Genomic DNA, 16,316 nt, shown 5'->3' with positions numbered 1-16,316 from the left:
TTTTTTTTTTTTTTTTTTTTTTTTTTCTGTAGGCAAAGGCATGCCTTGGTGTGTGAAAGTCAACAGAGGCCCTTCGCAAATACACAACTTTTAAACTCTCAGAAGATTTTCTGGCGCTATCTACTTCCCCTGTTATTTGTCTGCACTTCCTCACCTGCTGAGTTATGTGTGCAGACAAGAAAGAAAACACAAAACGTATGGAGCCGTGGTTAGCAGTTTAGCAGCAGAAAAAAGGTAGGAAAAAGAGTAGCAAAGAGGAAACTTGGAAATTTGGGCTCAGCCTTTAGAAAGTACAGTTTTGTAATTAAGGCAAAAAAGTCCACTCGAAAAGGTTATAATGTGTCTGTATTCCTGTTGATATTATCGTGAGTTTCAGAGGAATTTGTTGTAAATCCTCTGGCCTTAGTTCTGTGTGTGCGTTTCTTGCTTTATTCACATCTGTCTGGCACTGGTGAATGTAGAAAAGAAGTGAGCATCTGGATTGGCTTGCTGAGGTGACGTCTTCACACACGCGCCGCCAAAACAAAATGCTCTTTACCCCAAAATATTTTTTTAATTTAATAAGAATGGCCAAATCTACTAAAAGAGGTGAAAATAAAGACATATTTCACTTTTGTGTCAAGGCATTTTGTGATCACACATTCACCAGAGTGAAATGTGATTCTTTAGAGAAACCTGAAAGGGATTCTACAATCATGCACCCCGGATCTTTATGCATTTTATTCTTGGTAGAGGTAAAAAGCTTGACCTTCTTCAGGCTTCAAATGCTAAGGCACATAGTTTATAAAATTGTACAAACATATCTGTAAACCAGTCAAGCCCATTAAAAATTAATTTTCCCTCTAAAGGAAAACAATAGAAAGCAACACACACACACACACACACACACACACACACGCACATACTTCCTTTTGGGATTGAGGAAGGAATTAATGTTTTTCTCCAAAGGGAGGCCAGGGGAATGGGAAAAATGAGAACTAAGATTGATAATGTGAAGGTACAAATTTCCAACAGTGAATGTCACTATACTGTATACATTAAATGTACCGATAAAATTAATTTTTAAAAAAGAATTACAATTCTTGTCTGTGTTAGCCTGCAAATCAGACCTCGGGATATAGGGTTAATGTTCTAGCGTGGTAGATTTCATGCTGTTTTGCTATGGGGAGCTTCTGACAGACTGCTTAACAACTGAAGACTAAGACATCATGAAAGAATTAATGTACGAGTGCATCCCTTCTGTCCTTATTAGCAAAAGAATTTTAGACTTCAATAGACCTTGTTTTAATTCTGATTCATTTGTTTATTTTCTTCTTCTCTTTTGAGACAGTGCCTTGCTATGTGGTACAGACTGTCCTTGAACTCACTGTGTAACCCGTGCTAACCTCAGTCTTGCAGATCTCTTCCTGCCTCAGATCCCTGAGTGCTGGGATTGTAGGCCTGTGCCACTGTGCCCAGTTTGGTTGCTTTCTATAATATGCAAATTTGGGTGGATCACGTAACCTTTCTGAGCCTGTATTTGTTTTAATTTGCAAAAGAAAATAGCAACATCTTCCTCGCTGGTTTGCGGGGAGATTGAAATTGAATTAGTATACCACAATGCTCACCGGAGTTTCTGACCAAATACAGGCACTGCACACAGGGGAGGCCTTTCCTGCTTTGTAAAAGACACTGTTAGTGCAAGAACCTTGCTTGCCTTTCATGAGAACATGGGGATTTGTATAAAAACGTGTGTCTGCAGGTGAGGACACCGGTGACTCCTAGCTGCCCTGTGGATCCAGGCCCAGTGGAAGGGCCAATGCAGGTGAAATGCGAGTGTCCCAATGGACACCCTGGTTTTTGGCCTCAAATATCATTACACCTGCAAAAAGAAGGAAGGAAGGAAAGAAAGAAAAATCACCCCAGGCTGCTGTAAAGTGGATACAGATGCCCGGACCAACCTCAGAAAATCGGACTAGGAGCACTGGGGTGGAACCCAGACCTGCCTCTCCACTCACTCTCGGCAGGCGAGTCTGGGGTGGCCGTCATCAGTGACCCTTCTCCAGTCTGCATTTGCTTCACAGAACTGACATTCGTGCGACTTTTGGTTCTTTCCCAAACCCATCAGGCCCAATCTGAGGCGAGGTTGCCTGATTGCAGCCTGCGTGAGGGTGGGCAGCGTGTGCTCCAGCAGGGAGCGGGTCCTTCTTGGCTCCCGCAGGAGCTCCGAGGAAGCCCTGTCCCAGCAGCTCGGAGGCCAGCACTTTCCACCGAGGCAGGACCACCCTGCCCTGCTCTGCTTCTGTTAGGAAAGTTTAAAAATCCCCCACCTCCCCCACATGAAGGTAGAACCTGTCAACCCACTCCCATGCCCTTCTTCCTCTGGTGTCGCCACAGAAATGACAACCTTCGCCCTTTCAGATGGAGTTAGGGTTTCCATGGGTACAACCGGCCAGCACGGCCTTCGAGCGGTGCCGGTGACATCTGTCTCTGGCTCTTGCTGGGCTGGCTCTCCTCTCACAGCGGTGGCTCGCTGACCTGTGCCCGGCTCCCTTCTGCCACAGGGTCTCCCTTGGATGAAAGCAGAGCTGTGGCAGGGTCACAGCACAAGACACGCTGCCCTCTAGTGACTTCCACGCATGTAGCACTGCAGCCCTTCACTCTCCTGGCTAAATTCTGGGCCTGGAGCAATTTCAGCGAGGAAGCCTTCCACACCCAAAGTTAACATCTTTCCATTTCACCAAGTAACAGATTTTTTTTTTCTTAGCATTATTTTTTGCTGAGCTGAAATGAACGGCATTTCAATGACAATAGTTGAGATTGAGAGGTGAAAAGCTATTTGCTATCACAAAAAGAGCTCAGAGGCAACTGAATGATTCGGGTAGACTTGCCCAGGCTCTGCCTGGAGTCTAGCGTGGCTGAGTCCTATCGTAGGATACTTTGTTACAATTGATACTTGGAAACTATTTTGATTGCCCAGATGTCTGAATTTTCCTACCACCCACTCAGTAGATTTGAGGGGATCACATTGTTAATAATCTAAAGTACACATTGAATATACGTAGGGCAGTCAACATTTGCCTCTAAGCAGTCTTCTTAATCCACATGGATCCTTCATCTCTTACCCTGAGATTGTAGCATGGTCCCACTGTAGGGAAGTTCTTCCTCTTTGTTCTTCCGTGCTGTCCCTCTTGTTCTTTCTTCTGTCCACAATTTCTTTCTTCCTTTAGGCCTTCCTGTCACTCTCAAGAGGTACGTCCAACACCAAAGTCTTGGTTCTTGACATGAACGTCTTTCCTGATTCTTTGTATTCTTCAGTATTTCATGAACATTCTAGAAAGTTCTACTGCAGAGGGTGCTGGAGAATCTTTTAAGACCTGCCACCATTTCCCGATCTAAAACATACACAGTAAAATATCATTATAAACAAAAGATAGATTTCGTGAATACATAAATTCCATTATGTGATCAAGTATAAACTGGGGCATACACTGAGCTTGATTCTAGGAAAATTTTTCTTCTATGATATTTTTGTAGTATATCTCACTTTTCCCAGCCCAGTACCCATTCCCTATGGTTTCAGGAATGACTTGTAGCCCCTCTATTCCAGCAGCAACTCCCAGATTCCCTTTCGTTTCCAAGCGTACCCAGTAACACAGACTGGGACTCCTGATTTATTACTGAAAGTGTGCTTTAGAGCACCTGGTAAGAGCACCACATTCTCCTAGACTGGAGGATTTACCCAGACGTGGACGACTTGAAGACTTTTCCTAATCTTCCTGGGAATGAGTATTATGGATCTTAAAGGATGTGAGGAATGAAGCCGCTACCATATTGAAAAAAATTGTGATACTAGAGTAGCTCTTGGGGTCTTGGTGAGGTTATTGAGAATATAAATTGGCACGATTCAACACAGCACATATTGTACTGTGATATATTTAAGATTGGGTTTTCTATATTTATGGAACCTAGTGTGTGTGTGAGGGAGTACTGTACACAATAGTCATGAATCACACCCTACTTTCGACCCTCATTTATGCGGCACCGAGCCAGTGGTCCTCAAGGTAGCTGTTAATAATGGAGATGACACTTCGACAAGTCCAGACATCGGATGTACTTATTCTGAGACAGTGAGTTTGCATTTCAGTGGATTATACACCAGTGAAACACAGCATGGATTCATTAGCCAGTATGCAGAAGACACTCAAAACTGGGTCCCAAGCCATCCAACATTTGTGGGTCCTTCTCCGCACTTATGTAGGGAAGTCACACCTCCTCATGTGCCTCTCTGTCGTCTCTCTGCCGCTTCTGCTGTCTGCACAGTGGTGACTCTCTGGTCCATGCACTCCTTGCACGGTCCCTCCTGTGTCACGCCTTTACTTCTCAGTGGGTATCTCCACATCTCCTAAGCAAACTACACGCATTTGAAATTTTGTCTGAGAGTCTTCTTTTGAAGGAACCCAAACCCATACTGACTCATGTGTGTGAGTGTCTGCCTGTGTGTGTGTCCACACTGTGTCCTAGGGTTGCTCACCTGCACCTGTTTCCAGCACGAGTTGTCCTGTGAGCATCTTCACCTTCCGATCTTCCTGCCTCAGTTCTCACACATGTCCTGTGCCCTGCAAGGAAGCAATGGGCTGCTTGTGGTAGACTGAAGCTGGGAGAGGGCAGGGAAAAGCAGGAAGAACTGGCGGCCAACACAGTAATCCAGGGAAAGAATATCGCTGCCTCAGCCTCGGAGTCTCTGAGTCTTTTCCATCATAGTTTTCATCTCTGCTAATGAAGCACCATGTCTGGAAACACAGAAATCAGAGATGTGCCACGATTCCCTGAAGTCAGGGGTGTCACCTGACCACAGTGATGACAGTAAGAATAACATATGTGAACACAGATGATAGATACAGAGAGACGCTTCACAGACTGGGACCTCTCTGAATTGCTGCTTCCAAGTCCTTCTGTGAAAAGATCATCTAAGGCTAAAGAACATTGCAAATCTATATCTGAAAATGATTTTATCTCCAGAATAGATATAGAATTCCTACAATCACAACCAAAATGACAAACAATCCAACTAAGTTACTAGAACAAGAACTTGACCAAAAAAAAACAAGGAAGAGCGACTAACCACATGGAAAGATGCTCATCACCGTCCATCTTTTTGCAATGCATGAATCCTAAGTCCAGCAAACTCATGGCCGCCTTGGAAGCGGGGTCTTTGCAGAGCCCTCAGCCAGGCGGCCCCGTGGCACTGCCCGGGGAGGGGCCTCTGCAGGGGCTCTGCTGTGCTCTTCTCCTCCAGCAGCCGTTGATGTCCCTGTGGTTATGGGCCACAGAGTGACAAAGAACGTGAAGAGAGTGCAGCAAATCCAATCCCCCAAGTGTGCTGATCTAATGAGACTCGGCCACTCTTCTGGGATAAACACTCCTTGAGTTGCACTAAATCCTTTGATTCACGGCCAGAGTCGATTGCCAAAATTGATTCTGACGATGTATTCCAGGTTTCTCTCTCTGCTTCTACGGGGCAGAGCTTTCCAGATTCTTGCACAGTCATTTTTGATGATCAGCGTTCCCGGGTTTCAACTCTTACACAGCCACAGTAAAAAATATCAAAAGCAAGACAGTGGCCTGCACGCAGCCTGAGTGCAAAGTTCTACATATTCTTATCGTGTGTGTACAGCTCTGAAGCCGGAATGCAGAATATCAGCGTAAGATTTTCCTCTTTGTAATCTCTCCCACTCTCTACCCTAGAGGCCATAACCACTCAATTGTCCTTAAGTGTCCCTGTCACAAGAGTCCTCTGTCCCCAGAACTTGTTCTTCGTGGTTATCCCTGCTCTTTTCAGTGGCCGTGAGCAGCCAGAGGCCTCTGCACAAAACTCTGATGGATTCTGTAGCAGGGCAGAGGGAGTGCCAATCTCTCACGCTCCCTGGAGCCTGAGAGCAGGGCTCACTCTTGTGGCTGCCAAAGCCAGGCGGAACACTGGCAATGACTCTCTGCATCACAGTGTCCTCTGCAGCCCTTAGCACGGAAAGTCACAATAACGGCCCAGGCGCCAAGCAAACAGTGCCCAAGGTATTTGCAGAGAGAGTTCTTCATGCTCATTGCAACCGCAAGAAATAATCAGTGCTGAATCTCCATTTTGCAGAGGAAGAAATGAACATACAGAAAAGCTAAGTATCCGACCTTATGTGACAGGCATGACAGCTTCAAGTTTAGACGGTATAGAACACACTCAATTCGTGTTAAAGACAGAAAAGAAGAAAAGAAGGAATGGGACATAATCATTTCTGGCTTGTATTTATCTATAAGATAGTATTTCTGAACCAATGCAAACGTCACATGATAATAGAAAAATTAGGAAATAATTAATATTGGGCAGAGCTTTCTTGTAAATTGTTATTAGCTAAGAAGCTGACCAAGCTACCCCAGATAACTTGAGAGAAAGGAGCTTCTTCATACCTGCTTTTAAAAGACTAAGACATTTTATGTTTGAGAAAATAAGATTTGCCAGAAATCTAATCAGGAATAGTTATCACCAGTAGTGGTTTCCCTTAGGGAAACAAGGGCCAGCAAAATTATTTATACATGTCATCATAGTAATATTTTCAGGACAGAATAATATATTTCTGTTGATTAAAAGAGTGCATGAAATTATAAAGGCAAGAGTTGGGCTATCTGCTCTTAGTTTCCTGTGAACTTTGCCTGAGGAGCCATAGCCGTGCCCGTGTCCTGTGTCCTCATCTGTGACTAGTGATGGCAGATTTCACAGCCAGGTAAATGTCTTCATCGAGGTCTTTGTCTTTATCTGGAAGAAACCAGACCCTGATCAGTTCATGAAGGTTCATGAAGCCATTAAGACACGTGGGGCATCCACATAGAGCCGCGGAACTGGGTATTGGAAATTGGGAATGAGCTGCTATTCATGTCCTTCTATGCAAGAAAGAAAGAGGTGGGGGTAGAGAGGGAGAGGGAGAGAGAGAGAGGGAGAGGGAGAGGGAGAGCAGGAGGAAGAGGAGGAGGAGGATAGTCAAGGCAAGGCAAGGAAAGGAAACAAACTATCAGTGTGCACCTGATCTCTCTCCTGTGCTTTAGCACTACCATAAGCAACCCAGAACTGTGAAGATGTTCTCGGGGTTCTATTATTTTTGTTAAAGCTCCTTTTTCCCAAATTCTGCTTGGCCAAGTTGCTGTCAGCCTGCGTTGGAACATACCAGCCAAAAACTTTGGAAACGCACTTCGCAGTGTCTCCCTGAGAATCCAGTTGACGCTGCTGCCCGCTCCCTGATGCTCCTCCTCCTCTTCACCAGCTGCCAGAGTCGGGCATGAAACTGAGACCCAGAAATCAATGTAATCCGTGCTCTCCTTTGGAGCACAAATCCACCACCCCATTCTTGTTTCTGTGCTTTGGTTGTCTTCGTTGTGTTGACGGTTGTTAGGAGACTTAGAGACAAATCTCTACTGTACACTAAAATTTAAGACCTCAAAGCTTATATTCCGCATATTTATTCCATTCAGAGAAATATAACTTGCTTTTATTTATTTATTTATTTATTTATTTTTACTTCTTTTGGTACCAAGGATCGGACTCAGGACCCCGTGCTTGCCAGGCAGGTGCTATAACAGGTTTTTAATTAAGAATGCTAATCTAGCTCTCCTAGCATTGACACTTTGCAGCATTAAAAAGAAACACCTTCATGGGGCCGGGGATTTAGCTCAGCGGTTCAGTGGCCTGCCTTGCAAGCACAAAGACCCGAATTCAATTCCTGGTACAAAACAAACAAACAAACAAAAAAGCAACAACAAAAAAAACCCTCCTTTAAATCGCCATGAAAATTGGAAACAAAAAATAAATTTCCAATAAATCCTGTTGAAAAGGTTTTGTGTCCTGTAACATTTTAACCAAGCACCAAGGAAGATTCAATCTTCAGGGTGCCTCAGAAACTCGATATTGGGGAATCTTTGAAGAAAAAATACAAAATCAAGCAGAGTTAGAAATCGAATGCAGGGCTCGGGATTTAGCTCAGTTGTTCCGCCACCTGCCTCGCCAAGCACAAGGACCCAAGTTTGATCCCTGGTACCAAAAAAATCAAAAAGAAAGAAATTGAATTCAAAGAGAATTGGGTCAAATTATAAATCTGAAATGGTCCTGTAAGCCACAAATGCCACAAAATAGAAAATAAGGAGATGAATCTGAAATAACTGCTTATCACGATTCTTCAATATCATTTCCTGCCGTTGGAATGCATGTTTTTTACTTGAATGGTTTTTTGCAACATTTTCTAAAGAAAAAATTACTGAAAGGGATATCATTGTTTCCTCTAAAATGGCAGCCTTACCTTCTATTACTGTTCTCAGATAATTTTGTGTGTGCCTCACACTCGCTACTCTGGCCGTGCACATTTCTTCAGATAGCTCCCGCGTGCGGGAATCTCTCTCCACACCTGGTCCCGGGCCGGGCCAGCCGGCCAGCGGGGTGCTGAGAAACACCACGTCTTTTCCTGGTTATTTAAACCTCTTGACAAATAGCACAACATGCATAGTCACTCATAATTGGTACTAGAATCCAGAACTCAGCGCACAATCGTGTTCCTAGAAAGAGAAACGGATTGTCACTTAGTAAGGTCCTGGTACCTGTTAATTTTGTAACAGTAAACTCCAGCTAGTCATTTACCCAACCAAGAAAGCTCTAACAGCACCAGCTCTCCGGGGCTGGACATCTAAGGGTCAAAACGGCAGACCCACGCCTTACCTTCTAACGGGGGAACCCGAGAGAACCATTAAGATAGAACATCTAGAGCTGTGCAAAGGAAGACCAGGAAGCGAAAGTCCACAGGTAGACGCAGGAACCCACACAGCTCTTCAAGCCAGGACTAAGAGCCAAGATGGCGAGGCGGTTGGGAAGTGAGGGGTGGGGAAGAAAGCAGAGCTGGCGCAGAGGCCCTAAGGCGCCTGCAAACCCCGGGACCTTCCGGAGCTGGAGGGCGGCCTGGGTGGCTGGACTGAGCGTCCTCGGTGCATTGGGGAGATTTAGGGCCCGAGGCAGGCGTGACGCGTCTGAGCTCCCCTGCGGCCCATGCGCAGAGCTGGCGAGGAGCGGAGGAGGCAGGGAGGGCTCGGCTCTGAGAGGTGGGTGTGCTCGTGTTGGGGAGGTGAAACAGTTTCAGCGACCTCTTCAGTGCACGGGTGAAGGAATCTAAATCAGCTTCCTCCGGGATTTATCGCTTCACAAATGCGCCCTGGGCCATTCTGTCTGCCAGTGAGTTTGGGTGAGCTGGGTCCTGCAACAGGTTGAAGCCTGCAGTGTTCAGTGAGGGCCGCCAGAGGGAGCCACGACCATGCATTTCAGGGTTCTTTGGCGGTTTATGGTCCTGGTTTTTCTTTTGTGTTGAGGATGGTTATTTGTTTGCTTGGGTCCTGGAAATGGACTCAAAGTTCTGTGCACTGAAACACATTCCTTTCCTCCTTTATTAAAAAATGTCTTCTAAAAATTTTGACATAGGGTCTCACTAAGTGGCTGAATGGTCCAGGCGGGGCGAAAACTTGCAATCCTCCTGCCTCAGCCAAGGAGTCCTGGGACCGCAGGTCCACAGCCCTGTGCCCAGCTTGTTTCACGCATAGTTCTGATAACTGGGGCAAAGTGAGTCCTCACTGGTCACTCACAGACTTAATCCAATACAGTTCGCTTATTTCTGATGTGGAAATTGTGCGCGCATTTTGCACAGCAGCCTGGAATGTTGATCACAAACCTTTTAGAGGAAGAAAATGTAAGGGGGAAAGGAATTCATACTTTGCATAACTGGCAAGAAAGCGCCTAATCTGAACGGTGGTGGAAGAGGAGTCTCAAAATGTTTCAGTGAGCCAGGCATATTAGATGACTTGGATAGAAAACCCTTTCATGACTCCAAGGATTTCTATGGTGATATCAGTCACTGTGCGGTCATTGCTTTTACTTTCCACGAATTCTCAGTCCGTATTTCCCAGACAGTTAAGCCACCCTGTAAAAGTGATTTCCGGCCCTTTTTCCTAGCAGTCACACGGGAAGGCGACGGCTGCAGTGGCGGGGCGGTCCCTGCACACGCAGACCGAGGCCATCATTTCCCTGCCAGCTGGAGTGGGTCCCAGGAACCGTGCGGCGGGAGCCCCTGGAATCCCTGCCCCTTTCACCCGCGGATGCCGAAGAGCTAGTCCACCCCCAAGCCCAGGAGCCGCCGGAAGCGGGATCCCGAGGCGGGGCCTGTGAGCTCCCTCTCCTGGGAGACCTGAGAACAGCAGCTGAGTCCTGAGAAGCCCTCGCGATTTCATCTGGGGCCTCCTGGCATCACAGGATGGGGAGCAGGCTCCGACCCACCCTGACAGACGGCTCCTGCCTCAGCCTCCTGGAAACGGGCTGAGAATCACCACCGGGGCAGGAAGTCCAGGGTCCCCACACCAACAGGTGGCAGCAACACCTAGAGAAGAAAACTCATCCACAGAAGATGTGTATGCGACATATCAGAACCCTGTTCGACTCAGAGCGCGAGAGGGAAGCTTTTGATTTAAAGACCTGAAACTTGTTAGTTTACTGAATTCCGGTTGCAGAGCACAATCGTTTGGAAAGCTTGTTTAGATCTCAGAAGCATAGGCATACAATTAAATCAAAATTGCCGGGATTAAACACCCCGCATTTGTCAATTTTTTAAGTTCCCCGGAAGTTTCCAATGTGTAGCCAGCGCTGATAATCCCCGATGGAGCTCCCTGTTTCCCAAACCTTTTTTTATCGGAGTCACCTGTTATCTTTTCAGATCCCAGATTGCAATTCCGCAGTCCCGAGCAGCCCGGTTCTGTGAGTTTCACAAGTCGCCAGGAGGTGGCGATAGAAGCCGCCGTGAACGTGCCACCGTGAGGCCGGAGTACTCACCTCACCGGAGAACTCCCGGAGCGGCGGAATAAACAGGGAACAGCCCCGACCCCTTGTTTTAGACCTGCTCGCTTTGCGCCACAACCTATGAAAAACTGCATCGATATTTTTTCCCCTGACGCCTGGAGGAAAATATTCAGATGTTTAGCGAGGAGCTGACGCGCTAACAAAGTGTGTAAACAGGGGGAAACGCAAGGTCTCTGAGCACCGAGCCCTGGGCTGCTGTGCGGCGTGAACAGGATCTGTGCGTATTTCAGCGGGTTTACATCAAGTCCGAAAGGCAAGACTCGAGGGTGGCTGGTTCATGCCGGGGAACATGAAGGAGGCCAGGACCTCCTCAGGTGTCACGGCAGGTGGTCAGTGGCAGGTGGGGCAGTGCTCACGTTTCCTTCACTTACGAAGTCCAAGTTGCTCTGTGCTTGACCACGAAGACCACGGCAGGACTTGGCCAAGCAGTAGAGAAGGCTCAGGTGGGGGAGCCCCGGGGGAGCCTCTGCGGACTCTCTCTTCCGCTGACCCACCAGCGTCTCGCCCGCACCCCCGTCGTGACCGGTAGTCCTCATGCGGTGATGCAGCCTTCCCGGGACGCAGACGGGAGCTCTCCCTCCTGAGGGCCCCAGGAAGGGGAGCGGACCAGGAGGCTGGGAGGGGGCGGCCACACTGAGCACACAGCCCGGGGACAGCGCGCCCTGAAACTTCTGAACTGTGAGCCACAGTGGACATTTCACCCTTTAAGTAGTGAATGTCAAGTACCGTTTTCCCAGTGACAAAAAACGGGACTGAGACATTTGTGGAATGGCTAAATCAGAGGGGAGCATGGTTTCCGATATCATGAATGGCGTTACCCTTGGGATCATCATTTCCAGTCTCCAAGCACGTGGGCAAGCTCAGCGGTTTTGAGCACATTTTATAGGGTCCCACAGGGGGGTGAACAGAATCACGACTGTTCGCTCTGATTCTGATGCCTGCACAACATCTTTATTCATCACTGAGAAGGATTTCCTGAGACTTTCCTTGGTATGACTTCTCCTTGTTCTCTGAAATGTTAAAACTTTGGTTTGGTTGTGGTTTGTTATGTTTTGTGTGTTGCTACCGGGGATCAAACTGAGGACCTTAGCTGGGTGTGGTGGCGCACACCTATAATCCCAGCACTAGGGAGGCTGAGGCAGGAGGATTGCTGTGAGTGTGAGACCAACCTGGGCTAAATAGTGAATTCCAGGGCAGTCTGGACCACATGGTGAGACCCTGTCTCAAAAACAAAACAATAAACTCAGGACCTTGAGCTTGTGAGGCAGGTGTGGTGCCACTGAGCAACATCCCCAGCCCTGTTAGAACATTTTAAAAACTTTTTTCTTAATTTTTTTGCCATAATCCATAAGAGCCAGTAATGTCTTGGGCAGCTGATAGCCTTCGATTCCTGTTACTTCTGTCGCATTTTGTTTCATACCCTTCTTCTAACTATGCCTCTGTTATTACTTATCGATAACAAAAATCCTCTGAGTCAAGACACTCACAGAGAGCAGTAAGTTTAAGGATATTATATGGCTAAAGTGTTATTGATATTTCTATGAAGGCAGTTAAAAGTTATCCATTCCAGATGTGAAATAAAATACATCCTAGCTACACTAGATGATAAATTGGATTAAACATCTTAAAGATGGGTTTGACTATGTCTCTAGGATTTGATTTTGCAGATGCTATTGCTTAGAAATAAACTTGAGAAAACAGAGTCTAACCAACGCTATATCAAAACTCTCCTGGATCCCACCTCCCACTGCATTTCTGAATTCTGTGCTCTGCATGGACTTTTTCTCTCAAGCTGGTTCCAACAGTATCACTCTGCCTTTATCCATGAGCCTGGAAATTCTCTTCTAATAAGCACCCTCCAGTGCTCGCTGGAAACATAAAGGCCACCACAGCCTGAAAAAACACACAGTTGTTCAGCTGCTGTTGATTGCTGTGGCTTTCCTTTAAAGAAAAAATGAAGAAATGAAGACAAATTAATTTCATAGTCTTTGTAATAAATTGGCAGTGGATGGCAATGCATTTTTTTTCTTCCTTTGGCAAGTGATTTTATACATAAAAATGGTCTTGATACCTAAAACCAGTCATTTCATTGTAATTGTGAGTTTATAAAAACCCTACTGCCTTGGGCCATTTAGAAATTACCTATGAGTTCCAGAAGAAAAACATTTCTAAAATAAGAAATGAGGAAAGGTCTATATTAAACGCTTGGGCTATTTCAGGACCTAGGCTAGTTGACTTTCCCTTTCGTGTAACTGGCACTCAGCACTGAACAACATACATAATCAAAAGCACTCAAGCCTACCTCCCTCTCCCCAATATTACAGACAGAGGAAGGTAATAAGATCTCAAGGTAGGGTCTCCCAGGTACACCAGTTGGTTACCTGTACTAACCTGAGTTTAGTTTCACCACAAGGCACAAAGTCTCCCTTCGACTCAGGGCTATGAGCTAAGGGAAGTGTTTCTTTCTATTTTGTATTGCATGGAAGAAAATCATTCTGTAGGTGAACACTTGCACGTGCTTCTGTGAGATCTCAATGGAGTGAGTGATCATCATTGATAAACAGTAACAAAGAAACTGATTTGGAAAACACATTTTCAAAACCAGTAGGGCCTCAGCCTTTGAAAAGGTTTTCATATTTGGCCTAGTAATGAAGGAGCCAGCTTTTACCATGATAAATATCATTAGCTTTCAAGTTCCATGAATTAGGTCTTGCTCTGAGCCCTGGAATATCCAAAACTCCAAACTGGGACACTTAAATATTATTTAGAATCCCTAACACCGTCTAGGGCAACTGCAGCTGAGAGTTGCTCAAAAATTCACGCAGGTCAACTCCACAGGGAGGGAGTCAGGCAAGACAGCAAGCATATCCTTTATCGAATGGCTCTGAACATCACAATGATCCCAACACATACAAGATATGTTTTAGGAACTAACTTAGGAGGTTGAACCCTCCCGTTAAAAACATCAACCACGGAGAGTTTATTTATGCCCTCCCATCTCCGCACCACATATCCGCAGTTGTGCTGACTTCTCTACATCTGCCTGTGCGCTGATTTTTTTTTATCCCCTTGCATTTAAGTATTGCCTTCTATCTCATTTTTAGTGTATTAACATCTATATGGATCATTTTCAACTATGGTCTATAAGGCTTTGTTCGCGGTGAACATTTCTGCCAACCTCAGAGATAACTGGTGAGTGTCACCGCTCCCGTGTGGAGGGACTCTGTGGACTTGTTGTCTAAAGACACAGGACAGGCCGGCAGGACGCATCCACACTTGCGACCAAGCAGAACACGGGCGGAAGGATGGGTGATCCAGGGCCGCCTTCATCCACTCACATCAGCCACCGCAGACGTTTAGGACAGATGCACTGGGGCCCTTGTTTTCTTCAGAAGTCGACTTGAGCTTTGCAAGAGGATAATTTATTTTGCCTTCCCCCCAAAATAACAGGCTGGTTATTTCTTGCCAAATGCTGTTTACCCCGCTCAGTCATTTTTTCATCTGTAAACAATATGTTCTGGTTGATATAAGTCATTTTTTCAGTGGGTTATAGATACAAAAGGGAAAGCAGTCACTGATTCTGAGTATGCTCTTGTACTTGGCCCTGTAGAACTCTGTGCATATCTTTTACTTCACAGCTCATAGCAGGGCCGTGAAGTCATTATTCACGCAACTGGGCGGTCCCAGGACAGCAGACCGAGAGCAGTTAGATCAGTGAGCCACAAACACAGTATCAGAAGCCCGAGAGTTCTGACCCAGAGCCCAGTTCTGCCTACATCCTCCTGCAAACGTGGAGCGCAGAGGAACAGGCATCTCAGGGCTTAACCTGTGGGGCTTTAACAAGCTCAATAGGTGTCCTCCCTCTCCGCCGTGCCCGGACTCTGAAAGACTGAGAAACAGAAAAGCAGCGACTGAGTACTGGAGATGAAGAGCTGCCCTGTGCGTGACGACGGCTAGGAGGACAGGCCGGATTTGAGGCCAAATGAGCTCGGCTAATTTCCTCGCCTTGTTCTGAATGTCGGACGCTCCCCACCAGTGCGGACACTGCCCTGAGTCCGAGAACACGACGAAACAGAAAGGAAAGAAGAAACGGCCGGGCCGAGCATTCCACCTCTACATTTCCCAAAATAGCGAATCAGGTAATCCCCATAAACTAGGATTTCCCCTGGGGAAGAGAGATCAGGAGTGTGGTCCCTCAGAGCCCCTCCGACCAGAAGCGTGAGGAAGCTGGCAAGATTACTCCTGACACTGTTGCGTTCTGCTCTCTGCAGTGTCAGACACCACTGCACCCGGCTCTGCGGGGCTCGCTTTCACGCAAGGATCTCGAGGACCTGGGCTCTTAGTCTGAGTGAAATGGGACTTCATTCATGGCAGCTTCCGAGAAAGGAGTCATTTTAACTGGCTTTCATTTTAAAGTCACTGGGCCCAGGTCACCTCATTCTGAAGTCACATCGACATTTGCGATAGGGGTGGTAGTGGCAGCATTGACAAGGGATTAGATTCAGGGCATATCTTGATACATCAAGGAGACACAGCAGAGGCTCGATTTGATTCTGTGGGGACAGAGTGTGGCGGATGCCCTAGAGTCAGGGACAAGGATGAAAACTCCTACACAAGTAGCAGAGGTGGCCCTGGTCGGGGTGAGAGACTGTGTGGAAAGTCTGAGTCTCGAAGTTAGGATTCCTCCTCGGGCAGGATGCCAGGAAGTGAGGAGGAGCTGTGTGTGCTTCGTATTGATGCCATCTTTGCAGTGAAACAGGAAGCAAACGCAACTGAGAGTGAGGAATTGAAGGAGGTGGGGGAATACAGGACGGAGAGACTCCTGGGAGAATGAGAGAATCTGTGCTCCAGGGAAACGCATGTTTGAATGACAAGTGATACTGAGGCCCCACAGAAAGTTAGTGCTATGAGTTTGAGGAGCGCTGAACTTCATACTGGCTTTTCCCTCCTCCAGTTTTAGTTTAACTGCCCAGGAATGAGTGAGGAAGTGTAATGTGTCCACACACACGCACACACACACATACACACTCCTCATATTTAATAAGAAGAATTTCTTTTCTATCTCCTCTAGACACATCAAAACCCTCTTTCCAATTCTGATGTTCATGTCAAAACTATAGCTGAGATGGTCTTTTAAAAAAATAATAATACAAAGACTGTAAGGTAATTGCTACTTTTTCTTCCTCTTGGGCCCCTTTCTCTTGAACAGTGAAGTTGATGGTAAAATGAACAAAAAGAGGGCCAAAGGCATCACACCCTCGCCACCATAACCAACTATGACAAAATTGCAAAGATATTTAGAAATCAGTCCTTTTTCTTGCACTACAGATTGGAAAACTGAAGGCCAGAGAGAAAGGATGGCCCGGGGTACACCGGACTCCACACAGTAATATCCACAGAATTTCCCCAGCAG

The 16,316-nt window shown here is 46.4% G+C and overlaps 1 protein-coding gene and 1 long non-coding RNA gene across 4 annotated transcripts in view; one reads left to right on the top strand and one right to left on the bottom strand.

The window, feature by feature from the left end:
- Positions 1–5,498, bottom strand: part of LOC117286304 — a 6,605-nt gene extending 1,107 nt beyond the window's left edge. The window contains exons 1-3 of the long non-coding RNA XR_004517402.1: positions 5,105–5,498; positions 4,514–4,772; positions 3,105–3,374 (exon numbers count right to left, since the gene is read on the bottom strand). This is a non-coding gene — a long non-coding RNA (uncharacterized LOC117286304). The remainder of the gene's footprint in view (positions 1–3,104; positions 3,375–4,513; positions 4,773–5,104) is intronic.
- The window catches only part of Ano3 (anoctamin 3), a 350,025-nt gene that overhangs the window by 53,569 nt on the left and 280,140 nt on the right, over positions 1–16,316 (top strand). The window lies entirely within an intron of this gene.

Source organism: Fukomys damarensis, unplaced genomic scaffold, assembly GCF_012274545.1.
Source record: "Fukomys damarensis isolate Sample0158 unplaced genomic scaffold, DMR_v1.0_HiC HiC_scaffold_16, whole genome shotgun sequence".
Taxonomy (NCBI): domain Eukaryota; kingdom Metazoa; phylum Chordata; class Mammalia; order Rodentia; family Bathyergidae; genus Fukomys; species Fukomys damarensis.
Note: the sequence above shows the minus strand (reverse complement) of the source record. Positions and strands in the feature narration are given on the sequence as shown.